This window comes from Pongo abelii, chromosome Y, assembly GCF_028885655.2.
Source record: "Pongo abelii isolate AG06213 chromosome Y, NHGRI_mPonAbe1-v2.0_pri, whole genome shotgun sequence".
Lineage (NCBI taxonomy): Eukaryota > Metazoa > Chordata > Mammalia > Primates > Hominidae > Pongo > Pongo abelii.
This window is the reverse complement of record NC_072009.2, coordinates 13,411,536-13,438,771: the sequence shown is the minus strand read 5'-3', so window position 1 is coordinate 13,438,771 and position 27,236 is coordinate 13,411,536. Positions and strand designations below refer to the sequence as shown.

The 27,236-nt window shown below is 40.7% G+C and overlaps 1 pseudogene; it reads right to left on the bottom strand.

Moving 5' to 3' along the window:
* The window catches only part of LOC129053403 (RNA-binding motif protein, Y chromosome, family 1 member B-like), a 28,431-nt pseudogene extending 5,788 nt beyond the window's left edge, over window positions 1–22,643 (bottom strand).
* Between the last annotated feature and the right edge of the window lie 4,593 nt (window positions 22,644–27,236).

Sequence of the window (27,236 nt, the reverse complement as noted above, 5' to 3'; positions counted from 1 at the left end):
ACGTTGAGTCACAGTTTCTGAACTTGAAGTCCTCACCTTCATATCGTCTCCTACGTTTTATATTGTTAACAATACTCAATATTTAAGCACATTATATTTATCCTTCATAACTTTCCTTAGAATTTCATTAAAATAACAATCTGGTCTATTAAATATAATTCTATAATTTACAAATCCATCCAGGATCCTTACCATACCTGTGAAATGCATCTCTATAAGAACTTCCACTTAGATGTTCAGAATGATCTCTACCATAGGCCTCACCGTAGCCACCACTATCACTAAACTGAAAAAAAAATTTTCTTAATGTCAGAATGAACAATTTAAGAAATCTATTTAATAAATCCAGATGACGTTATAGTACCTATATCCTCTAGAGCAATGTTCATCCTGACTAGAACGACCATAATCACGATATGCATAGTCTCTAAGTGGTGGAGCATAATCCCTGGTTTCTCAGGAACTTGGATGATTTCTGTGTGCATAAGTTTAAACAACGAATTTTAAACTTTCAGCTTCTAGTATCCAAAACGTCACTAAATTACAACTAAAACCCAATTAAAGGGCCAAACATCTAAATAAATTTTAGTCCAAATAAAATAGGCAAATGCCCAAAAATCACATGGAACAGATACTCATAATCAGTGATGCAGAAAATCCATTTCAAATCCAAAATGAGATACTGAGAGGTGACAGTGTGCTGACAGCCCTTGCAGCCCTCGCTCGCTCTCATTGCCTCCTCGGTCTTGGTGCCCACCCTGGCCACGCTTGAGGAGCCCTTAAGTTCGCCGGCGCACTGTGGGAGCCCCTTTCTGGGCTGGCCAAGGCTGGAGCCGGCTCCCTCAGCTTGCAGGGAGGTGTGGAGGGAGAGGCGCGGGCGGGAACCGGGGCTGCGCGAGGTGCTTGGGGGCCAGAGCGAGTTCCGGGTGGGCGTGGGCTCAGCGGACACCGCACTGGAGGGGCAGGATGGCCCGCAAGCCCTAGGCAGTGAGGGGCTTACCATCTGGGCCAGCAGCTGCTGTGCTCAATTTCTGGCGGGGCCTTAGCTGCCTCCCTGCAGGGTAGGGCTTGGGACCTGCAGCCCGCCATGCCTGAGCCCCCACCCCAGCTCTGCTCCCCTCCCCCCGCCACCCTCCCCCTGCCACCCCCGCCCTTCCCCCGCCACCCCCGCCCTTCCCCCACCACCCCAGCCATCCTCCCGCCCTCACCCCGCCAGAGACCAGGAACCCACCAGAAGGAAGAAACTCCCAACACATCTGAACATCAGAAGGAACAAACTCCAGACACGCCGCCTTTAAGAACTGTGACACTCACCGCGACGGTTCGCGGCTGCGTTCTTGAAGTCAGTGAGACCAAGAACCTACCAATTCCGGACCCAATAGCATGCTTCACACACACACCAGAATGGCAATAAATTTTAAAAAGCAGGAAATAGCAAGTGTATGAGAGGATGTAGATAAATTGGAGCCCTGATACAATGTTAGTTGGAATGAACAAGTTAAGAATTCTATTTGACAAATGTAGAAAAAGTTATAGTACCTATATACTCTAGAGGAATGTTCATCCCGACTAGAATGACCATAATCACTGTATGCATAGTCTCTAGGTGGTGGAGCATAATCCCTAGTGTCTCGGGATCTTGGATGATTTCTGTGCGCGTAAGTTTAAGCAACAAATTTTAAATTTTCACCTTCTAGTGTCCAAAACATAACTAACTTAAAATTTAAACAAAATTAAAAAGTCAAACATCTAAACAGATATTTCTCCAAAAAAATAGGCAAATGCCTAAAAAGCACATGGAACAGATACTCATAATGAGAGATTCAGAAAATGAGTCTTAAATCCAAAATGAGATACCATTCTTCATACACACACTGGAATGGCAATAAATTTTAAAAATAAGGAAATAACATGTGTTTGAGAGAATGTAGGTAAATTGCAACCCTGATACAATGCTAGTTGGAATGGAAAATGATACAGCTACTATGGAGAAATGTCGTGGTTTCTCAAGAAAACAAACAGAATTATCATAGGACCAAGCAATTCCACTTACATATACACCCAGAATTGAATAAGTGTACTCAAACAAATATTGGTGCATAGACACACTGTGGTGGAAACAACCCAAATAAAATAATGGGTTAATAGCTTGTGGAAGGAGTGAAGTGCTACAATGTAAATGAACCTTCAGAACATCATGCAAAAGGAAGGGAGACAGATATAAAAAGTGGTGTAATGTGTGAGCCCATTAACATTAAACATGCACAACAGGTAAGTTTAGAGGCAGAAAATAGATTGGTGTCTGTTAGCAGCTGAGGGAAGGGAGAAAATGAAAGGGACTACTTAACCGGTAGTTGGAGTTTTAGTTTGGAGTAAAGAAAATGTCTTGGAACTGGATGGAGGTAGTTGCTGCACAACACAGAATGTATTTAATGCCACTTAACTGTTTACCATGTAATATTTAATTTTGTTATGTGAATTTCATCACCACAACAAAAAAATCAACTTTTTTTTCATTCTTCCTTTACCTATCTTTAGTTGCATAACCATCATCTCTTGGTGACATATGGTTATTTCTCCAGGAAAAGATTGGCTGTCTGTTTGGAGGACCTCCATAATTCTGTCTCCCAAGTGATATGGGACCTTTAAAATTAAAATGATGGAACATTGTGTAAAGAATACCAAATCTGAAATACTATTTTGCTTCTCTCAAACAACTTTTTAAAATTAGTTCGTTTATAACTCAGTTCTTTGTTCCCTAAATTACTAGAAAGTCATGAGACTCTGAATATTTCTTATGGCTTTGGATAATCCCTTGGCTCCCACCAAGGCCAGTTCTTCTAACAAAGCTGAAGGCTGACATGAATTCTCAGGTAAAAGTTCATTTTTAATGCTTAATAATAACTTAGCTATTATTTTCCTTTTCATATGAATTACTGATGACTACTAATGACACAGGAAAAACATATAAAACCAACAAACTCTTCACCGATTTTAAAGTTTACATATGTTATTCTTTCTCAGCTGAAGAAGGTAAATTTTCATTTGTTGTTCGGTTCATCTCACACACACAAATACTGCTACCTTTGAACAACTGCATGCTAAGTTTTTACATAAAAGTTCTCCTTTATCTCTAAGTGGCTGGCTGTATCTTAAATGTTGACAAATTAAAATGTACTAGTGGAGATTTTCTAATGATTGCCAGGATTTACTTTTACTGCAATAAGCAGTACTTTTAAAGGTGTTGTTACAACATTGTTGCTATTTCAAAATAGTAAAGGTTCTCCTTTAGTATACTCTTCACCAGCTATTCCTTAGTGCTCAGTCTTTCACCTATAATATGTTCACTGGCTAATTTTCCAATGGAAATGTGTTGGCTTGTGTATCCTGAAGTCAATAAATACCTAATTTCACTGACACTCTACATATGAAATGTAAAATTAAAAATAGCAGTTTTCAATTTCTTCCATATTAGGATGGAGGACTAAGTAAGAATTTTAATTTATTCTGCTTAGACTTCTTTGTTAAGAAATTTTATTTATTGTCTTACTTTCTTCTTTCAGTCTGGAATCTTACAATTCTTCCTTCTCAAAAATACAACTTCTTTTCAATCCTACTGCTCACTTCATGGGGCTTAGTTCTAAATTCTGTCCTCAAATAATTTCAAATCCTACACTAAGGATCTTGTGTTAACGTTTAAACATCCTGATACAATTGTAATTATTGATTTATATCCCCTTATATTTCACAACTCTGCACTTCTGTGATATCTACTTAACTTAAGAATATTGGACTCCTTAATGTCTACTTTTCAAGCCTTAAATTTATTTTTAAATAATATTTAAGCCCAGTGATTCCTTTTCTGCTAAATGCTCTTGTAGTTCTCTTGGGTCTTCATATAAGCAATAAGAATGCCTTGCACATAAGCATTATTGACGTCTCAGAAGCTAGATGGCCAGGTTTAGCAGCTCACACTGTGAGCCAGTGTGGAAGGCTGAGGCAGCTGGACTGCTTGAGCCCTGGGATGTAATGTCAGTTTTTTTTTTAATTTTTATTTTATTTTATTATTATTATACTTTAAGTTTTAGGTACATGTGCACAATGTGCAGGTTAGTTACACACGTATACATGTGGCATGCTGGTGTGCTGTACTCATTAACTCGTCATTTAGCATTAGGTATATCTCCTAACGCTATCCCTCCCCCCTCCCCCCACCCCACAACAGTCCCCAGAGTGTGATGTTCCCCTTCCTGTGTTCATGTGTTCTCATTGTTCAATTCCCACCAGTGAGTGAGAACATGCGATGTTTGGTTTTTTTGTGCTTGTGATAGTTTACTGAAAATGATGATTTCCAATTTCATCTATGTCCCTACAAAGGACATGAACTCATCGTTTTTTATGGCTGCATAGTATTCCATGGTGTATATGTGCCACATTTTCTTAATCCAGTCTATCATTGTTGGACATTTGGGTTGGTTCCAAGTCCTTGCTATTGTGAATAGTGCAGCAATAAACATACGTGTGCATGTGTCTTTATAGCAGCATGATTTATAGTCTTAGGGTATATACCCAGTATTGGGATGGCTGGGTCAAATGGTATTTCTAGTTCTAGATCCCTGAGGAATCACCACACTGACTTCCACAGTGGTTGAACTAGTTTACAGTCTCACCAACAGTGTAAAAGTGTTCCTATTTCTCCACATCCTCTCCAGCATCTGTTGTTTCCTGACTTTTTAATGATTGCCATTCTAACTGGTGTGAGATGGTATCTCATTGTGGTTTTGATTTGCATTTCTCTGATGGCCAGTGATGGTGAGCGTACTTTCATGTGTTTTTTGGCTGCATAAATGTCTTCTTTTGTGAAGTGTCTGTTCATGTACTTTACCCACTTTTTGATGGGGTTGTTTGTTTTTTTCTTGTAAATTTGTTTGAGTTCATTGTAGATTCTGGATATTAGCCCTTTGTCAGATGAGTGGGTTGCAAAAATTTTCTCCCATTTTGTAGGTTGCCTGTTCAGTCTGATGGCAGTTTCTTTTGCTGTGCAGATGCTCTTTAGTTTAATTAGATCCCATTTGTCAATTTTGGCTTTTGTTGCCATTGCTTTTGGTGTTTTAGACATGAAGTCCTTGCCCATGCCTATGTCCTGAATGGTAATGCCTAGGTTTTCTTCTAGGGTTTTTATGGTTTTAGGTCTCACGTTTAAGTCTTTAATCCATCTTGAATTACTTTTGTATAAGGTGTAAGGAAGGGATCCAGTTTCAGCTTTCTACGTATGGCTAGCCAGTTTTCCCAGCACTGCTTATTAAATAGGGAATCCTTTACCCATTGCTGGTTTTTCTCAGGTTTGTCTAACATCAGATAGTTGTAAATATGCAGTGTTATTTCTGAAGGCTCTGTTCTGTTCCATTGATCTATATCTTTGTTTTGGTACCAGTACCATGCTGTTTTGGTTACTGTAGCCTGGTAGTATAGTTTGAAATCAGGTAGCGTGATGCCTTCAGCTTTGTTCTTTTGGCTTAGGATTGACTTGGCTATGCGGGCTTTTTTTTTGGTTCCATATGAACTTTAAAGTAGTTTTTTCCAATTCTGTGAAGAAAGTCATTGGTAGCTTGATGGGGATGGCATTGAATCTATAAATTACCTTGGGCAGTATGGCCATTTTCACGATATTAATTCTTCCTACCCATGAGCATGGAATGTTCTTCCGTTTGTTTGTATCCTCTTTTATTTCATTGAGCAGTGGTTTGTAGTTCTCCTTGAAGAGGTCCTTCACGTCCCTTATAAGTTGGATTCCTAGGTATTTTATTCTCTTCGAAGCAATTGTCAGTGGGAGTTCACTCATGATTTGGCTCTCTGTATGTCTGTTATCGGTGTATAAGAATGCTTGTGATTTTTGTACATTGATTTTGTATCCTGAGACTTTGCTGAAGTTGCTTATCAGCTTAAGGAGATGTTGGGCTGAGACAATGGGGTTTTCTAGATATACAATCATGTCATCTGCAAACAGGGACAATTTGACTTCCTCTTTTCCTAATTGAATACCCATTATTTCTTTCTCCTGCCTAATTGCCCTGGCCAGAGCTTCCAACACTATGTTGAATAGGAGTTGTGAGAGAGGGCATCCCTGTCTTGTGCCAGTTTCAAAGGGAATGCTTCCAGTTTTTGCCCATTCAGTATGAAATTGACTATGGGTTTGTAATAAATAGCTCTTATTATTTTGAGATACATCCCATCAATACCTAATTTATTGAGAGTTTTTAGCATGAAGCATTGTTGAATTTTGTCAAAGGCCTTTTCTGCGTCTACTGAGATAATCATGTGGTTTTTGTCTTTGATTCTGTTTATATGCTGGATTACATTTATTGATTTGTGTATATTGAACCAGCCTTGCAACCCAGGGATGAAGCCCACTTTATCATGGTGGATAAGCTTTTTGATGTGCTGCTGGATTCGGTTTGCCAGTATTTTATTGAGGATTTTTGCATCAATGTTCATTAAGGATATTGGTCTAAAATTCTCTTTTTTGGTTGTGTCTCTGCCAGGCTTTGGTATCAGGATGATGCTGGCCTCATAAAATGAGTTAGGGAGGATTCCCTCTTTTTCTATTGATTGGAATAGTTTCAGAAGGAATGGTACCAGTTCCTCCTTGTACCTCTGGTAGAATTTGGCTGTGAATCCATCTGGTCCTGGACTCTTTTTGATTGGTAAGCTATTGATTATTGCCACAATTTCAGAGCCTGTTATTGGTCTATTCATATATTCAACTTCTTCCTGGTTTAGTCTTGGGAGGGTGTATGGCTGAAGGAATTTATCCATTTATTCTAGATTTTCTAGTTTATTTGCGTAGAGGTATTTGTGGTATTTTCTGATGGTAGTTTGTATTTCTGTGGGATCGGTGGTGATATCCCCTTTATCATTTTATATTGCGTCTGTTTGATTCTTTTCTCTTTTCTTCTTTGTTAGTCTTGCTAGAGGTCTGTCAATTTTGTTGATCCTTTCAAAAAACCAGCTCCTGGATTCATTAATTTTTTGAAGGGTCTTTTGTGTTTCTATTTCCTTCAGTTCTGCTCTGATCTTAGTTATTTCTTGCTGTCTGCTAGCTTTTGAATGTGTTTGCACTTGCTTTTCTAGTTCTTTTAATTGTGATGTTATGGTGTCAATTTTGGATCTTTCATGCTTTCTTTTGTGGGCATTTATTGCTATAAATTTCCCTCTACACAGTGCTTTGAATGTGTCCCAGAGATTCTGGTATGTTGTGTCTTTGTTCCTATTGGTTTCAAAGAACATCTTTATTTCTGCCTTCGTTTCATTATGTACCCAGTAGTCATTCAGGAACAGGTTGTTCAGTTTCCATGTAGTTGAGCGGTTTTGAGTGAGTTTCTTCATCCTGAGTTCTAGTTTGATTGCACTGTAGCCTGAGAGACAGTTTGTTATAATTTCTGTTCTTTTACATTTGCTGAGGAGAGCTTTACTTCCAACTATGTGGTCAATTTTGGAATAGGTGTGGTGTGGTGCTGAAAAAAATGTATATTCTGTTGATTTGGGGTGGTGAGTTCTGTAGATGTCTATTAGGTCTGCTTGGTGCAGAGCTGAGTTCAATTCCTGGGTATCCTTGTTAACTTTCTGTCTCGTTGATCTGTCTGATGTTGACAGTGGGTGTTAAAGTTTCCCATTATTATTGTGTGGGAGTCTAAGTCTCTTTGTAGGTCACTCAGGACTTGTTTCTGAATCTCAGTGCTCCTGTATTGGGTGCATCTATATTTAGGATAGTTAGCTTCTCTGGTTGAATTGATCCCTTTACCATTATTTAATGGTCTTCTTTGTCTCTTTTGATCTTTGTTGGCTTAAAGTCTGTTTTATCAGAGACTAGGGTTGCAACTCCTGCTTTTTTTGTTTTCCATTTGCTTGATATATCTTCCCCCATCCCTTTATTTTGAGCCTGTGTGTGTCTCTGCACGTGAGATGGGTTTCCTGAATACAGCACACTAACGGGTCTTGACTCTTTATCCAGTTTGCCAATCTGTGTCTTTTAATTGGAACATTTAGTCCATTTACATTTAAAGTTAATATTGTTATGTGTGAATTTAATCCTGTCATTATGATGTTAGCTAGTTATTTTGCTCATTAATTGATGCAGTTTCTTCCTAGCCTTGATGGTATTTACAATTTGTCATGATTTTGCAGTGGCTGGTACCGGTTTTTCCTTTCCATGTTTAGTGCTTCCTTCAGGAGCTCTTTTAGGACAGGGCTGGTGGCGACAATATCTCTCAGCATTTGCTTGTCTGTAAAGTATTTTATTTCTCCTTCACTTATGAAGCTTAGTTTCTTGGATATGAAATTCTGGGTTGAAATTTCTTTTCTTTAAGAATGTTGAATATTGGCCCCCACTCTCTTCTCTCTTTTAGAGTTTCTTCCAAGAGATCCGCTGTTAGTCTAATGGTCTTCCCTTTGTGGGTAACCCAACCTTTCTCTCTGGCTGCCCTTAACATTTTTTCCTTCATTTCAACTTTGGTGAATCTGACAAATATGTGTCTTGGAGTTGCTCTTCTCAAGGAATATCTTTGTGGCGTTCTCTGTATTTCCTGAATCTGAACGTTGGCCTGCCTTGCTAGATTAGGGATAATATCCTGCAGAGTGTTTTCCAACTTGGTTCCATTCTCCCCGTCGCTTTCAGGTATACCAATCAGACGTAGATTTGGTCTTTTCACATAGTCTCATATTTCTTGGAGGCTTTGTTCATTTCTTTTTATTCTTTTTTCTCTAAACTTCCCTTCTCACTTCATTTCATTCATTTCATCTTCCATCACTGATACCCTTTCTTCCAGTTGATCGCATCGGCTCCTGAGGCTTCTGCATTCTTCACGTAGTTCCCAAGCCTTGCCTTTCAGCTCCATCAGCTCCTTTAAGCACTTCTCTGTATTGGTTATTCTAGTTATACATTTGTCTAAATTTTTTTCAAAGTTTTTAACTTCTTTTCCTTTGGTTTGAATTTCCTCCTGTAGGTCAGAGTAGTTTGACCATCTGAAGCCTTCTTCTCTCAACTCGTCAAAGTCATTCTCCGTCCAGCTTTGTTCCATCGCTGGTGAGGAATTGCGTTCCTTTGGAGAAGGAGAAGCACGCTGCTTTTTAGAGTCTCCAGTTTTTCTTCTCTGTTTTTTCCCCATCTTTGTGGTTTTATCTACTCCAGGCTACAGCTGCCAGTATGAGTGACACAGAAGACAGGTGATTTCTGCATTTCCATATGAGGTACTGGGTTGATCTCACTAGGGAATGCCTGACAATGGGCGCAGGACAGTGGGTGCAGCGCACCGTGCGTGAGCCGAAGCAGGGTGAGGCATTGCCTCACTCTGGAAGTGCAAGGGGTCAGGGAGTTCCCTTTCCTAGTCAAAGAAAGGGGTGATGGAGGGCACCTGGAAAATCGGGTCACTCCCACCCTAATACCGCACTTTTCCAAGGGGCTTAAAAAACGGCACACCAGGAGATTATATCCCGCTCCTGGCTTGGAGTGTCCTACACCCACGGAGTCTTGCTGATTGCTAGCACAGCAGTCTGAGATCAAACTGCAAGGCAGCAGCAAGGCTGGGGGAGGGGCACCCACCATTGCCCAGGCTTGCTTAGGTAGACAAAGTAGCTGGGAAGTTCAAACTGGGTGGAGCCCACCACAGCTCAAGGAGGCCTGCCTGCCTCTGTAGGCTCCATCTCTGGGGGCAGGGCACAGACAAACAAAAAGACAGCAGTAACCTCTGCAGACTTAAATGTCCCTGTCTGACAGCTTTGAAGAGAGCAGTGGTTCTCTCAGCACACAGCTGGAGATCTGAGAACAGGCAGACTGCCTCCTCAAGTGGGTCCCTGACGCCTGACCCCTGAGCAGCCTAACTGGGAGGCATCCCCTAGTAGGGGCAGACTGACACCTCACACAGTCGGGTACTCCTCTGAGACAAAACTTCCAGAGGAACGACCAGACAGCACCATTCGTGGATCACAAAATTCCATGGTTCTGCCGCCGCCGCTGCCGATACCCAGGCAAACAAGGTCTGGTTGGACCACTAGCAAACTCCAACAGACCTGCAGCTGAGGGTCCTGTCTGTTAGAAGGAAAACTAACAAACAGAAAGAACATCCACATCAAAAACCCATCTAATGTCAATTTTGACAATGCAGTGAGATCCTCTCTCTACAAAAATATAGGAAAGAAAGAATTTAGCTAGGTATGGTGGTGCATGTCTATAGTTGCAGAAACTCAGGAAGCTGAAACAGGAGAATTGCTTGAGCCCGGGAATTTGAGGCTGTAGTAAGCCATCATCTCACCAATGCACTCTGACCTGGTAAGAGCAAGACTCCAACCCAACAAAGAAACTCAACAAGCAATTTTTAGCTTGGGACACCAGGGGAACATTACCAGGGAACCTAGGAAATGGAAGAATTCATTAGATGAAGAAGCCTACCATCAAAGAAAACTGCTAGGAACTTTTAGAAAAATTGAGGGGAATCTGCTAGCAACACAGGATGAAAAGGAATGTTGGCCTCACTCCAATCCCTTCTTTGATCTGCAGTGAGAAGCTGGAATATTTCTTCACCATAAATCTAAAATATACCCAGTGAGATAGAAACTATAATAAAAGCTATCGATCAGTAATTTTTCCAATGTATATGTCATTTTTATTTTGTTTGATGAACTTAAAGTTAAGCATCCAGTTAAAATAGCTCATTTTTAGTCATACAAAAAGTAAGTTCTTTCTATCAGGTAGCATTTACCTTGGCCTCCCACCCAACTATTCCTTCTTTCCACAGCAGAAGGAGCAGATTTTTTAGGAGGAGGACCTCCACTTCTTGAAGATGGACCTCTTTTAACTAGAATGGCTCCCCTAGAAGAACTCATGTTGAGATCAAGAGTGTATCCACCATCATCTGTATTTCAAACAATATTTTTTAGTTAACTAACATCACTGTTTCTTAAATGGCTAAGTTTTAGTTGTTTATAAAGACTTTCTACATAGTATAATCTTACAAATTCATATTTGTCTAAACTAATAAAACTAACATTTGTATATGAAATTAGTACAGTTCAAACAATAAAAGTCCATTTAGAAAATCTAGATAGAAATTCAAGAATCATAATATATTGGTGTGAGAGAGAGATGTGGGAAAAGTGAGGAGTGAACAGGGAGCAGATATCAATCAGTAAAATATCTAAGTATAATATACATTAAAATATTAAAAGAAAAATGATAAATGACTGTTTATATCATTCTGTTATGAGGAAACATTTTCAAAGCATATCATAAAGATAAACTAAATTCTATTCAAAGAAACTCAAATATTTACAATATCAAAAAGTGACACATCGCGAAAATACAGTATCTTCAAATTTGTTAACATAATGTAGAATTCTTACAATTCCTTTATGAAACACTAATTTTCAGATTACACTATGTTAAATTTTAATAATTTTCAGAATTGCATATTAATATAACAATATTTTTATATATCTACAAAAAATATAGATATATGCCAATTGCCAGGTGGTGTTACAGGTTAGAATCTTACATTAGAATATGCACATTCTCATACATGGCAGAGTGTTATTGAACCTCACTCTCAAGATCAATGGACACAAAATAGCCATGAAGCTATGCATCTTAAAATAGAGGAAACACTACAATTTCAACTTTAAAAAAAAAAACTCCAATTAATTACACATCTGGTTATTAAAACATCAAGTTAAATGTTATATTTTTGAAGGTTGGTTAATAGATAATACAAGTTAACTGGTAGATTTATTATTTATTTATTTATTTATTTATTGAGATGTACTTTTGCTCAGTCCCCCAGGCTGGAGTGCAATGGTGTGATCTCAGCTCACTGCAGCTTCTGCCTCCCAGATTCCAGTGATTCTCCTGCCACAGCCTCCTGAGTAGCTGGGATTACAGGTGTACACCACCACGCCTCGCTAATATTTTGTATCTTTAGGAGAGACAGGGTTTCACTATGTTGACCAGGCTGGTTTGGAACTCCTGACCTCGTGGTCCACCTGCCCTGTATTCTCCAAGGGCTGAGATGACAGGCATGAGCCACCTTGCCCAGCCCATCCAATAGTTTTTTTTTTTTTTTTTTTAATACATGGTTTGTTTTTCTTTGGTATGTAAAAATTGACCCCTCATTTCTATAGTGTAAATCACTAATAAATATCATTTTCAGTGACTCATCCTCCTGTAAATAAAGATACATACGTATCTGTGAATCAATGGTTTTTAGACCTTTCCAGAGTCACAAACTCTTTTCGGAAATTAAAGTTCTACATTTCTTAAATTGAAAATGCTTTATAGCAGGCCAATGTACAAACCCTCCATATCAAAATTACAAAATATATTTTCATAGATGTTTGCACATGTATACACAAAAAAACAAATATTGCAAAATCAATCTTAAGTACTGAGTTACTTTTTTCCTGTTGGAAAGTTTTAAATATTCCATCATATCTTGATAGTACAACTAATATGAACTTCTGGGCCCCAAATTAGAAAACTCTAAAGTATAATGAATATAAATCAGTTCTGCAGAATACCTGTTGAGTACAAACAGCATTCATAAACTCAATTCAGTTTTAAATTTGTGTTATTTTAATGCAAATTTATTATAACTTTAAAATGAATTTTAGATATTAATTCAATCATTCTCAAAATACACATTTAGTAGTTAGAGATAATTGTGCTTATTATCAATAATTTTCTGTTCATAAAGATAATAAATAAAATTGGGAAATTTCGATATCTTCAAATTTATTTTCTTTCAGTCCTATGGTTCCATCTTTATATTTAAAAACATTACCCAAGTGTCCTTCATCTGAAGGAAGCCACCCTTTTGTTCCTCCACTACTTCCTCTTGCAGATCTCAGACTTCCTGAAGGTCTTCTGTTTCGTGAAGAAGTTGGTGGTCTCCACCTACCACAATTTTGAAAAGATGGTTTCTTGGCTTGTTCTACTTTTATTGCTTTTCCATCCAAAGACTAAAAGTATTAAGGGTACTATCAATAACATTGGCAAATTTAAGCTAAGCACATTTTACAAACGTTTTTACATTAACTATAGCTCAATTCTAGATATTTTCTCCTAAAGCAAACTTTTTTTTCTCTTAAAACGAACACATCTTTCACAATGCCAGATTTGAGACATTTACTGAGCACATGCCTTTCATTAAGGGATCAAACACAAATTCTATTATTCAAAGTCCTTGAAAATATCTCCATTATTTACAAAAAAAAAAAAAACCTCAAATAACAACAACAACAAAAAGATTAACCCATCACTCATTCTATGGAAGAATGTGGCACATCTGTTTTTTACAATATATAACCCACTTCTTCTTTGTGTTCACATCACTGATTTAAAAGTTTCAGTGTCCCAACAAAACTTGTGTCATTTAAAAAAATGAGGTTACTTATTCAAAGTGATTAGTCACATTAGTTATTATGAGTTGTTTCTTGTTTGATCTGCTAGCACTTACATAAAATGTCCCCATATGATTTACAATTCTATATTTACTCTAGAAATGTTTCTGTAAATGTGATCCTTGTTTGATCTCATTAAGTTTTCTTGCCTTACTCATTTCTTATATTGCCTTAGACATGCCCCTAAGAAACAACTATTAATATAGTATTTCATGTAATTTCTCCGAAATGCTTAAATATCCTAATTAATTTCACAATAACACTTTTCAGGATAATCTTTTCTATAGGCCACAGCAATTTTTGAAAACAGTTCAGGTAATAAATTGATTTAAAAATTGCATGGCTTTTGTTATTTGGGGGAAAATCTTAAATCCCTTCCAAGACCTCTTGCAGGCACATTGCCAATTGTTCCTACCTTGAAACTTCTTTTGTTATTTCTGGGCCCAAAATATTTTCCATAGATTTGCACATGGCCGCTTCCTTCCAGTATTCCAAAGTCAGCCAAAATTCCTTAAACTCTTAATTCCCCCTGAAAACTCTGATAATTTATATGCACATATTTTTACATAATAAAATATGTGAGACGAAGTAATTTTTTTTTCATTTTCTTTTTTTTTTTTTCTTTTATTGTAATTATTATTATTATTATTATTATTATTATACTTTAGGTTTTATGGTACATGTGCCCAATGTGCAGGTAAGTTACATATGTATACGTGTGCCATGCTGGTGCACTGCACCCACCAACTCGTCATCTAGCATTAGGTATATCTCCCAATGTTATCCCTCCCCCCTCCCCCCAACCCACAACAGTCCCTGAAGTGTGATGTTCCCCTTCCTGTGTCCATGTGTTCTCATTGTTCAATTCCCACCTATGAGTGAGAATATGCGGTGTTTGGTTTTTTGTTCTTGCGATAGTTTACTGAGAATGATGATTTCCAATTTCATCCATGTCCCTACAAAGGACATGAACTCATCATTTCTTATGGCTGCATAGTATTCCATGGTGTAGATGTGCCACATTTTCTTAATCCAGTCTATCATTGTTGGACATTTGGGTTGGTTCCAAGTCTTTGCTATTGTGAATAATGCGGCAATAAACATACACGTGCATGTGTCTTTATAGCAGCATGATTTATAGTCCTTTGGGTATATACCCAGTAATGGGATGGCTGGGTCAAATGGAATTTCTAGTTCTAGATCCCTGAGGAATCGCCACACTGACTTCCACAAGGGTTGAACTAGTTTACAGTCCCACCAACAGTGTAAAAGTGTTCCTATTTCTCCACATCCTCTCCAGCACCTGTTGTTTCCTGACTTTTTAATGATCGCCATTCTAACTGGTGTGAGATGGTATCTCATTGTGGTTTTGATTTGCATTTCTCTGATGGCCAGTGATGGTGAGCATTTTTTCATGTGTCTTTTGGCTGCATAAATGTCTTCTTTTGAGAAGTGTCTGTTCATGTCCTTCGCCCACTTTTTGATGGGGTTGTTTGTTTTTTTCTTGTAAATTTGTTGGAGTTCATTGTAGATTCTGGATATTAGCCCTTTGTCAGATGAGTAGGTTGCAAAAATTTTCTCTCATTTTGTAGGTTGCCTGTTCACTCTGATGGTAGTTTCCTTTGCTGTGCAGAAGCTCTTTAGTTTAATTAGATCCCATTTGTCAATTTTGGCTTTTGTTGCCATTGCTTTTGGTGTTTTAGACATGAAGTCCTTGCCCATGCCTATGTCCTGAATGGTAATGCCTAGGTTTTCTTCTAGGGTTTTTATGGTTTTACGTCTAACATTTAAGTCTTTAATCCATCTTGAATTGATTTTTGTATAAGGTGTAAGGAAGGGATCCAGTTTCAGCTTTCTACATATGGCTAGCCAGTTTTCCCAGCACCATTTATTAAATAGGGAATCCTTTCCCCATTTCTTGTTTTTCTCAGGTTTGTCAAAGATCAGATGGTTGTAGATATGTGGCATTATTTCTGACGGCTCTGTTCTGTTCCATTGATCTATATCTCTGTTTTGGTACCAGTACCATGCTGTTTTGGTTACTGTAGCCTTGTAGTATAGTTTGAAGTCAGGTAGCGTGATGCCTCCAGCTTTGTTCTTTTGGCTTAGGATTGACTTGGCGATGCGGGCTCTTTTTTGGTTCCATATGAACTTTAAAGTAGTTTTTTCCAATTCTGTGAAGAAAGTCATTGGTAGCTTGATGGGGATGGCATTGAATCTGTAAATTACCTTGGGAAGGATGGCCATTTTCATGATATTGATTCTTCCTACCCATGAGCATGGAATGTTCTTCCATTTGTTTGTATCCTCTTTTATTTCCTTGAGCAGTGGTTTGTAGTTCTCCTTGAAGAGGTCTTTCACATCCCTTGTAAGTTGGATTCCTAGGTATTTTATTCTCTTTGAAGCAATTGTGAATGGGAGTTCACTCATGATTTGGCTCTCTGTTTGTCTGTTATTGATGTATAAGAATGCTTGTGATTTTTGCACATTGATTTTGTATCCTGAGACTTTGCTGAAGTTGCTTATCAGCTTAAGGAGATTTTGGGCTGAGACAATGGGGTTTTCTAGATATACTATCATGTCATCTGCAAACAGGGACAATTTGACTTCCTCTTTTCCTAATTGAATACCCTTGATTTCCTTCTTCTGCCTAATTGCCCTGGCCAGAACTTCCAACACTATGTTGAATAGAAGTGGCGAGAGAGGGCATCCCTGTCTTGTGCCAGTTTTCAAAGGGAATGCTTTCAGTTTTTGCCCATTCAGTATGATATTGGCTGTGGGTTTGTCATAAATAGCTCTTATTATTTTGAGATACGTCCCATCAATTCCTAATTTATTGAGAGTTTTTAGCATGAAGGGTTGTTGAATTTTGTCAAAGGCCTTTTCTGCATCTATTGAGATAATCATGTGGTTTTTGTCTTTGGTTCTGTTTATATGCTGGATTACATTTATTGATTTGCATATATTGAACCAGCCTTGCATCCCAGGGATGAAGCCCACTTGATCATGGTGGATAAGCTTTTTGATGTGCTGCTGGATTCTGTTTGCCAGTATTTTATTGAGGATTTTTGCATCAATGTTCATCAAGGATATTGGTCTAAAATTCTCTTTTTTGGTTGTGTCTCTGCCCGGCTTTGGTATCAGGATGATGCTGGCCTCATAAAATGAGTTAGGGAGGATTCCCTCTTTTTCTATTGATTGGAATAGTTTCAGAAGGAATGGTACCAGCTCCTCCTTGTACCTCTGGTAGAATTCGGCTGTGAACCCATCTGGTCCTGGACTTTTTTTGGTTGGTAAGCTATTGATTATTGCCATAATTTCAGCTCCTGTTATTGGTCTATTCAGAGATTGAACTTCTTCTTGGTTTAGTCTTGGGAGGGTGTATGTGTTGAGGAATTTATCCATTTCTTCTAGATTTTCTAGTTTATTTGCATAGAGGTGTTTGTAATATTCTCTGATGGTAGTTTGTATTTCTGTGGGATCGGTGGTGATATCCCCTTTATCATTTTTTATTGCATCTATTTGATTCTTCTCTCTTTTTTTCTTTATTAATCTTGCTAGCGGTCTATCAATTTTGTTGATCCTTTCAAAAAACCAGCTCCTGGATTCATTTATTTTTTGAAGGGTTTTTTGTGTCTCTATTTCCTTCAGTTCTGCTCTGATTTTAGTTATTTCTTGCCTTCTGCTAGCTTTTGAATGTGTTTGCTCTTGCTTTTCTAGTTCTTTTAATTGTGATGTTAGGGTGTCAATTTTGGATCTTTCCTGCTTTCTCTTGTGGGCATTTAGTGCTATAAATTTCCCTCTACACACTGCTTTGAATGCATCCCAGAGATTCTGGTATGTTGTGTCTTGGTTCTCGTTGGTTTCAAAGAACATCTTTATTTCTGCCTTCATTTCGTTATGTACCCAGTAGTCATTCAGGAGCAGGTTGTTCAGTTTCCACGTAGTTGAGCGGTTTTGAGTGAGATTCTTAATCCTGAGTTCTAGCTTGATTGCACTGTGATCTGAGAGACAGTTTGTTACAATTTCTGTTCTTTTACATTTATTGAGGAGAGCTTTACTTCCAAGGATATGGTCAATTTTGGAATAGGTGTGGTGTGGTGCTGAAAAAAATGTATATTCTGTTGATTTGGGGTGGAGAGTTCTGTAGATGTCTATTAGGTCTGCTTGGTGCAGAGCTGAGTTCAATTCCTGGGTATCCTTGTTGACTTTCTGTCTCGTTGATCTGTCTAATGTTGACAGTGGGGTGTTAAAGTCTCCCATTATTAATGTGTGGGAGTCTAAGTCTCTTTGTAGGTCACTCAGGACTTGCTTTATGAATCTGGGTGCTCCTGTATTGGGTGCATATATATTTAGGATAGTTAGCTCTTCTTGTTGAATTAATCCCTTTACCATTATGTAATGGCCTTCTTTGTCTCTTTTGATCTTTGTTGGTTTAAAGTCTGTTTTATCAGAGACTAGGATTGCAACCCCTGCCTTTTTTTGTTTTCCATTTGCTTGGTAGATCTTCCTCCATCCTTTTATTTTGAACCTATGTGTGTCTCTGCATGTGAGATGGGTTTCCTGAATACAGCACACTGATGGGTCTTGAGTCTTTATCCAATTTGCCAGTCTGTGTCTTTTAATTGGACCATTTAGTCCATTTACATTTAAAGTTAATATTGTTATGTGTGAATTTGATCCTGTCATTATGATGTTAGCTCGATGTTTTGCTCGTTAGTTGATGCAGTCTCTTCCTAGTCTCAATGGTCTTTACATTTCGGTATGATTTTGCAGTGGCTGGTACCGGTTGTGCCTTTCCATGTTTAGCGCTTCCTTCAAGAGCTCTTTTAGGGCAGGCCTGGTGGTGACAAAATCTCTCAGCATTTGCTTGTCTGTAAAGTATTTTATTTCTCCTTCACTTATGAAGCTTAGTTTGGCAGGATATGAAATTCTGGGTTGAAAATTCTTTTCTTTAAGAATGTTGAATATTGGCCCCCACTCTCTTCTGGCTTGTAGGGTTTCTGCCGAGAGATCTGCTGTTAGTCTGATGGGCTTCCCTTTGATGGTAACCCGTCCTTTCTCTCTGGCTGCCCTTAACATTTTTTCCTTCATTTCAACTTTGGTGAATCTGACAATTATGTGTCTTGGAGTTGCTCTTCTCGAAGAGTATCTTTGTGGCGTTCTCTGTATTTCCTGAATCTGAATGTTGGCCTGCCTTGCTAGATTGGGGAAGTTCTCCTGGATAATATCCTGCAGAGTGTTTTCCAACTTGTTTCCATTCTCCCCATCACTTTCAGGTACACCAATCAGAAGTAGATTTGGTCTTTTCACATAGTCCCACATTTCTTGGAGGCTTTGCTCGTTTCTTTTTATTCTTTTTTCTCTAAACTTCCCTTCTCGCTTCATTTCATTCATTTCATCTTCCAGGGCTGATACCCTTTCTTCCATTTGATCGCATCGGCTCCTGAGGCTTCTGCATTCTTCACGTAGTTCTCGAGCCTTGGTTTTCAGCTCCATCAGCTCCTTTAAGCACTTCTCTGTATTGGTTATTCTAGTTATACATTCTTCTAAATTTTTTTCAAAGTTTTCAACTTCTTTGCCTTTGGATTGAATATCCTCCCGTAGCTCGGAGTAATTTGATCGTCTGAAGCCTTCTTCTCTCAGCTCGTCAAAGTCATTCTCCGTCCAGCTTTGTTCCGTTGCTGGTGAGGAACTGCGTTCCTTTGGAGGAGGAGAGGTACTCTGGTTTTTAGAGTTTCCAGTTTTTCTGCTCTGTTTTTTCCCCATCTTTGTGGTTTTATCTACTTTTTGTCTTTGATGATGGTGATGTACAGGTGGGTTTTTGGTGTGGATGTCCTTTCTGTTAGTTTTCCTTCTAACAGACAGAACCCTCAGCTGCAGGTCTGTTGGAGTACCTGGCCGGCCGTGTGAGGTGTCAGTCTGCCCCTGCTGGGGGTTGCCTCCCAGTTAGGCTGCTTGGGGGTCAGGGGTCAGGGACCCACTTGAGGAGGCAGTCAGCCCATTCTCAGATCTCCAGCTGCGTGCTGGGAGAACCACTGCTCTCCTCACAGCTGTCAGACAGGGACATTTAAGTCTGCAGAGGTTACTGCTGTCTTTTTGTTTGTCTGTGCCCTGCCCCCAGAGGTGGAGCCCACAGAGGCAGGCAGGCCTCCTTGAGCTGTGGTGGGCTCCACCCAGTTCAAGCTTCCAGGCTGCTTTGTTTACCTAAGCGAGCCTGGGCAATGGCGGGCGCCCCTCCCCCAGCCTCGCTGCCGACTTGCTGCTTGATCTCAGACTGCTGTGCTAGCGATCAGCGAGACTCCGTGGGCGTAGGACCCTCTGAGCCAGGTGCGGGCTATACTCTCCTGGGGCACCGTTTCCTAAGCCCGTCGGAAAAGCACAGTATTCGGGTGGGAGTGGCCCGATTTTCCAGGTGCCGTCTGTCACCTCTGGAAGGGGAACTCCCTGACCCCTTGCGCTTCCCAAGTGAGGCAATGCCTCGCCCCTGCTTCGGCTGGCGCGCGGTGCGCTCACCCACTGACCTGCGCCCACTGTCTGGCACTCCCTAGTGAGATGAACACGGTACCTCAGATGGAAATGCAGAAATCACCCGTCTTCTGCGTCGCTCGCGCTGGGAGCTGTAGACCGGAGCTGTTCCTATTCGGCCATCTTGGCTCCTCCCGAGACGAAGTAATTTAGAAATAACATTGGCTGCGCACGGTGGCTCACGCCTGTAATACCAACACTTTGGGAGGCCGAGGCAGGCAGATCACGACGTGAAGAGATAGAGACCATCGTGACCAACAGGGTGAAAACCCGTCTCTTCTCAAAGTACAAAAATTAGCTGGACGTGGTGGTGTGTGCCTGTAGTCCCTGCTACTTGGAGGCTGAGGGAGAAGAATCGCTTGAACCCAGGAGGTAGAGGTTGCAGTGAGCCAAGATCGACCCACTGCAATCCAGCCTGGCGACACAGCGAGACTCTGTGTTAAAAAACAAATAAGCATACAAACAAGAACTCTACACATATTACCTGCTCTTTTGCTTGAAAACTAGAGAGAAACAAAGAAATTATCATAGATTACTATATATATAAGTCAAGATTATCTCCATACGTAGCACAAAGCCATGAACCAAAAGCTACTCTTAGTTTCTACCACAGCTTAAAATACTAATTTATAAGGGTGAATACAAATGTACTTTCTGCTATGTGCCAGGAAGTGTGCTAGATGTCACAGAAATAAAAGCAACTAGGAAGACTTAAATATGTACTATATACAATTTCACAATCAATAGATTAATACATGGTACAGTGAGTACAACATACCTACGATATGCAATGCAGAAGAAAATATGAAATCTAAGTTGTTTTTGAAGCATAAATTGTTATTTTTGGGACTTACACAGGGAGGGGCAATCCTCAAGAAGTCCAAAAAAGCATTATGGGGATAGCGTAAAGAGGAACAGGAGCTAAAAACAGATTGGGATAATGTTATTTATTATTATTTTTATTTATTATTTTTTTGAGATGGAGTCTTGCTCTGTTGCTAGCCTGAAGTGTCGTGTCATGATCTTGGCCACTGCAACCTCTGCCTCCCGGGTTCAATTTCACCATGTTGGACATGATGGTTTTGTTCTACTGAACTCATGGTCTGCCCGCCTCAGCCTTGCAAAGTGCTGGGATTACAGGTGTGAGCCACCACGCCCGGCCTGATTGGAATAATGTTACACAGCAAAAAAGCTCTAAAGGGCCCATAATGGAATGATCTTGACTACAATGTAAAGGAATTCAATAGATACTTGAATTACATGAAAGTTTAAAGCTTTAGTTAACACGCAATCCCAGATTTAAGACTCAATAGGACAAGAGACCATTGGCTGGATCAAACAAGTCCTTAAACACACTGGGGAAATGAGTAATTACGTATTCATATTACATAAATCACTCTAGTGACAGGAAAAAAAATGTCCTTAGGAGAAAAGAGCAAGGATGGGGCAAAAATGCCAGTTACTTCTTCTATTATCCAACTTCAAAGTTCTCACATTATTTTCTATTTTCAAGTACTTAACACTTCCTTAAATATAAAGGTCTTATTTAAATATACTTTCTTAAGAATGATTTTCAGAAAATGGGAGACAATCTTTCTTTCTTGTGAGTCTGTCTAGATATCTATCCACAGTTTGACTATACTATAGAAGTATTTCCATGAGTTGGAAGTAATTACATTAATAGCATTTAATAAATGTCGACTTATCTCTTTCATTTACATGAGGGCTCCTTATAAGTTTTAAAGCTCTTTGAAACCTGTAAAAATCTATTTACACTCATATTGAAATACAAACATAGAAAAAGATTACCATATATTAATTTATGTAATGTTAATTCCAATACCCTTCCAACTACACTTGCATGTATATAGCACAAAGAAGAGGATGGCTTCATATGGTATTCTACTATCTTCAAAAGTTAGTAATATTAAAAAGACCTAGAAATATTGTTAATTGAAGAACAGAGTTAGAATATTATTAATAAGCGACATTTAACCTTTCCTTTCATATCTATGGCAGCCTTCTTAGCATCTGCAGCATTCTCAAAAGGAACAAACGCAAAGCCTCTGGAGATTTGCTGCTTCAATCCTTCATCAAAAGAACTAAAATATATAAAAACATTTTAAATTCATATAATGGACTCACCAAGGTACTAACCATCTGAAAGTTACATGAAACCAAAAAATAATTGCATTTCACATCACTACTATGATTCTTAATACTAATTCACCCCTATAGTCAGCCTATTTTTTCCAGTTTGTTCTCTAACTCCATAACACATTTACTTTTACTCATTTTCCTTTCTAAGTAGTAGGTGATCTTTACCACATACCCTTCGCCTGCTGCTATAAGAATTTTCCAAAAATCAAATAGATACTTCAAAACAAGAATTTAAAATCGATAAGGCATTTTAATGTATGTATACAATGAACTTTGAAATATATATATTTTCAAAACATATATATATAACATACATATTTTAAATATACATATTGAAATATATATATGAAAATACACACACACACACACACACACACACACACACAGTTTTAAGAGTTACCATCTGATACCAGACCATGTTTCGCAAATACTGTTTTAAGCATCTTTTCATTGGTTTCTCTATTTAGGCCACCAGTGAAAAGCTTACCAGGATGATCTGCTTCTACCATTGTGGTGTAAAAGGTAAAAAAATTATCTATACTTAGATAAAAATAAATAAGCTAAAAAGATAAAATTTTATTACACACTGTGTTGAAAACTCAAGTAAAATTCTCTTCCAAAGGCTGACATCTTTTTAATATTTCTTAATTTCAATATGTAAAATTTGTAACACACAGAGCACAAGGAGCACTGACTTCGTGGACAAATGCTGCATTTTAATATGTACCTGACAAAATCTTGTTTCTAAAAATTAGATAATAAAAGCTATTATAATTTTCCTAAGTTACAATATGAATGATGCCCCCATTTAAACAATTTTATTTTAAAACTGTATATTTATGAGGTACAGTTTGATGTTTTGTGTATTTTCTTTCTTGAGATGTATATCTCCTATTGCCAAAGTGCACTGAGCACTGCAGCCTCCTCCACCCAGCCTCAACTGATCATCCCACGTCTCAGCTTCCCAAGTAGCTGGTACTACAGGGACTTTCTACCAGAGCTGGGCAATATTTTTGTGTTTTTTTAATAGACACAAGTTTCCTCATATTGCCCAAGCTGGTCACCAAATCCTGGGCTCAAGTGATCTGTCCGCTTGGGACTACCAAAGTGATGGTATTTCAAGGGTGAAACACCATGCCCAGCATAAGATTTTGATAAAAGATTAAATCAAGCTAATTAAAATATTATTGGGGAAGAACATTTTAAATATTTTACCATATTTTAGTGATCTGAAATATACAATAGGTCAAGGATCCCTAAACCCTGGCCTTCAACCTGTATCTATCTGTGGCCTGAATGTAATGTCTGAGGATGACCTGTAATACCTGTCTATGGATAATGTAATGTCTGAGGATGAGCTGAGTGGTACAGTTTTATCTGGAAACCATCCTCTCTATTCCCCTGCTGACCCACCCTGCCCCCATGGCAGCCCCGCTGCCCCACCTGTCCTCTGTCACACTGCTCCCACAGGAAGCCCCGCCCCACCACGTGCCCCTCTGGGCCCTGCAGCCAGCCCCCACTGCCAAACGTGTCCATCTCGACACCTTCTTCCCCTGCACAACCCTTGTCTAGGGAAAAATTGCCTTCCACTAAACCGGTCCCTGATGCGAAAATGGCAATAGATTAAAGGAGTCCATTATGTTACCCAGGCTGGTCTCCAACTCCTGAACTAAAGCCATCCTCCTACCTCCACTTCCCAAAATGCTAGAATTACAAGAGTAAGTCCGTGTGCCAGGTTAATGGATAGTTAAGCGCATCTATTTTGTTCCTGTTTTAGGCTAACTCCATTTATCTAGATTACGCCCACTTATTCAGTTTAAATTATTTACTGTGCCAGAGATACATGAATCTTGTTTCAAATACTGTCATACAAGGAAGGAGACAATTACAGGCTTTACAGAGGCAAATTTAAACTGAGATTATTTATGACCCCAGACTTCTATATACACTAAAGAAACACAATTCATGTCAAAATTTGATAATTCCTGACAAGCAAATCAGACATGTGACATGTACTGACTAAAAGTATAAGTTTTTAATCGCAGTGGTTAAGTTTATTGCCCGTATTTTGAATTATGACCACATTTACAGAGAAAAACGGCTTTAATAAAAAGTGCACATGAAAACAATGTTGCCTTAGCACCATCTCCCACAACTTGCCCACATATCGGACATGTCCGACAGTTAAAGGTAGAATCCTCAAGAAAAATCAATGAGTTTAACAAAAATGAGTTTCTTAATAGCACTTAGATGTTCTCTCCCCACTGTATCCTCCCATAATTCAACACCCATACATAGAAAACCCATCCCCTTTTATAGATAAAATCCCAAACCTTTGCTTTCTATTCTTGCCGAGAGCCAACCTGTCCAGAGAAACAGAAATTACAGGTTCTTTTCTGCAGGACAAAAAACCTCAGGGTCACCCGGCCCTCAGATCGTATGCATCTGGCTTTGGGTCACCACAGGGCCAACTGCGGGAAGGACATCTGGAGCTGGCCTGAGCTGGAAGGACACCAGAAGCCATGCCCAGAAATCCCACCTACTTCCAGCGGCCAATCATTGCCAGGGCGGTGGGCTTCAGCCAGTTATTGCAAGAGTGGTAGGCACCTCCCGAGATGCCCCACCCCTGGCTGGCCTGCAGCTCCATCCTTCCGTGGTAATAAGTTGCAGCTTGTGCCGGGCGGCGGTGGATTCAGGCACACGCGGACTGTGAGACCTTTGGAAATGTGGGCATGGAAGACTTACACCCTAAACGGCATCCTGAATGTGGCACAACATTGACCCACACGGAACGCATGAAACATCTCACTTCGTTAGACAGGCTATGCCGATAGTACTGAATATTGCCGATCCAGAAGGGAGAAAGAGGGACCAGCGCTGCCTGCTTGGGCAAGGTGGCGATGGCTTGGAGGGAGTGGGGCAGGGCAGGTCCATGGGAAGAAAGTCGACTGGTACGTTGCTGGGGTGGAATTCCTCTGCACCAGAAGCTGAAACCCCACAACGACTCTTTCATGTCTAGGCAAATACAGACTCCGAGTTCCATGCTTCCTCCCTGAGGATGGCATACTCACAGAGGCATTCCAAAGGACCTCTTATCCTGTGCCCTGGGCACACGGGAATCCAGCCACCATGCTTGCTAATCCAATGACCGTTTGCAGTGCCTTGCTGATGCAGAGGGTCCCTCAAGCACAGCAGTAGCCTTGGTGCCTGCTAGCGGGGCTCTGGAAGCACAGAGCCTCAGCTTCCCACTCCAGGGCTACTGTGCACAGCCAATCCTGCTGGGTATCTGGGCCCCATGGTGAGTGTGTGGCAGGCTTGCAGGCCCTGCGGGGCTCCCCAGGAACCCTGCATTCACGTAGGTGTTCTCAGTAGTGCAAGCCCCGTGGGCCTCTCCGGGAGCTGACCCAAGAGTAGAGGGGTTCTGGGGGTGTGGGGTGGGTGGCACAGTCCTTGGTCTGTGGGAGCCTCGAGGAGAGCACCATGTTAAGGCGGAGGCTCTGCAGGAGAGGCCTGTGCGCAAAGCAGGGAGGCAACCCTAGGGGAAGAAGTATGCTACTGGGGGATGACATCAGAGATGGAGGTGGTGGCCAAGGAGGAGGCCAATGTGGAGCAGCAGCAGGAGGACCCGCAGGCACAGCCTGGCCCTGGCCCCAGTACGCCCTGGCTGGCAATGGACTTGCTGGACATCCTTCACTTGGAGCTGGGCTCCGTGAATGCCCCAGGCCATAGGGCATCCCCTGCTTCTGGGCCAGAGCCATATCCTTGAAGCTGCCAATTCGGGATGGCTGGCAGCAGTGGGTGGGCACCAAGCTCCCGGGAGCAGGGTTGAGGGAAACAAGCTGGTGAGTACCGGAAGTCAGCCAGGATTCAGGACATGAGGACAATGAGGGGAACAAAGGACAGGCTCATGCAGATAGAAGGGCAGCTTGATTGCAGGTGCCTTCAGGGCACATGGTAGGGACAGGAAGCCAAGCACAGCACACACAAAGGAGAAGAGCAGCGCAAAGGACTGTTCATAAACAGCAGAAAGTTGAAGGACACATTTCACTGGGAAAGTCCCTGGAGGAAAGGGAATCTGCATGCCCATGCCAGTCATGGAACTACCCCTGCACCCCGTGCCTGTGTCCAGCAGACTCACCCCAGAAACACAAGGTGCTCAAGACTCAGGTTCACAATGTACTGGGTTGCCATTTCTTCTGCAAGGCAGTCATCAGCTCCCCAGACATGATTTCTTCCCTATGCCGGCACTGTTCCCAAAGATGTTTAGGCCCTGAGCATACATAACCTCTGATGAAAACACTTGAGCTACATGGGGAGAGCCAGGCACAGCCCTGCAGCCACTTCTACATACAGCTGTTCCATCAGGTGGACATATCCATCCCTCAGGGAGACCAGGAGAAGGGCAGACCACACACCCAGACAGCAGAGCCTGTCCAGCACCCAGCACATGAGGGCCTCCTGCAGCTCAGGAGCCCTGAGAAAGTAGCCACCTCACCCCACAACACCCCACCTCTGACCCCCTGGCCACTTCTTCTGTTCCTGCCCCTGGTAACAGCAAGCTGTTTGGGCCTGCCTCCAGTTGCCGCCAAGACCACCACAGCCGTGACAGTGCCCCGCACACCAGACAGAGACAGAGGACCTGGAAGGGAAGGTGCCAGGCCAAAGTCCTGGGGAATACCCTGCCCCACACTCTCCATGCTCTTGCAAAGTTGCAGGGTGTTTCCTTACACACCCACCCAATCATCTGGTGGCTCCTTGACCAGATGCAGATTGTGCGGCACACCCAAGTTGTCTGTGATCACAAATGATGATGAAGTCCTGCTAAGCTACATGATGGATTTGCAGGTCAGGATAAGGAAACTGGGTCTGCAGGAGGGGTCCGATGTCTGGGTCATGTTGAGGTTCCCTTGGGGCCCAGAGGTGTCTCAGCAGGATTGCTGGGAAGGGGAAATGCATGCTTCACCCCAGCTAGCAGGTCACCTCAGCCCAGCTACATGAAATGATCCTTTAAGTCCATGCTTTTTCTCCTTCTTGGCCAGGTAGGGGAAGGAACTCAGCCATCCCGGGTACCAGCAGCAGGATGAAGTTTTCTTTTCATCACA